Below are 485 nucleotides of genomic sequence, written 5' to 3'. Positions count from 1 at the left end.
GCCTGGGGGAGCTGTCCCCACAGACCTGGTGCACACCAGGGCATCGCAGTCTCTGGGGCCCCAGGCCTCACTGGCCATGCTCCCCACTTAGAAGCTGCCTTTCACTCAGGACTTCCCCTCCTGGCCCCCCACATGTCCAAAAATAGGCATGTGCCTGCATCTGAGCTCCCTCAGTGCTATGAGCTGAGTCCACACTGCCCACATCTGACCCTGGCCTGGGATGGGTCTGTGGGGTCAGGTGGAGCCCTGGGATGGGGCCGCACTCTGCCTCTGGCCTGCACACCTGCCTGAGCAAGGACTCAGGAGACGTTCAGCCTGGCTTGCTGCCAGGCTGACCACCCTCTGGCCTCTTGCCCCATGTCCCATCTTCCCTGGCCTCTCCTCACATGCCAGAGGGAGGATGGAGGCCTCGGGCGGGGGGCGAGGGTCCTCCCTGCTTTTGTTTCTTGTGGTCCCTCACACCTCAGAGGGAGGATGGAGGCCTC

General features: G+C 63.7%; 1 protein-coding gene across 1 annotated transcript in view; it reads right to left on the bottom strand.

The window, feature by feature from the left end:
• The window catches only part of PDE9A (phosphodiesterase 9A), a 34,420-nt gene that overhangs the window by 5,431 nt on the left and 28,504 nt on the right, over nt 1-485 (bottom strand). The window lies entirely within an intron of this gene.

This window comes from Otolemur garnettii, unplaced genomic scaffold, assembly GCF_000181295.1.
Source record: "Otolemur garnettii isolate 467f Iridium unplaced genomic scaffold, OtoGar3 scaffold00128, whole genome shotgun sequence".
NCBI classification, from domain to species: Eukaryota; Metazoa; Chordata; class Mammalia; order Primates; family Galagidae; genus Otolemur; species Otolemur garnettii.
The sequence above is the reverse complement of the archived record's forward strand: the minus strand, read 5'-3'. Positions and strand labels throughout refer to the sequence as shown.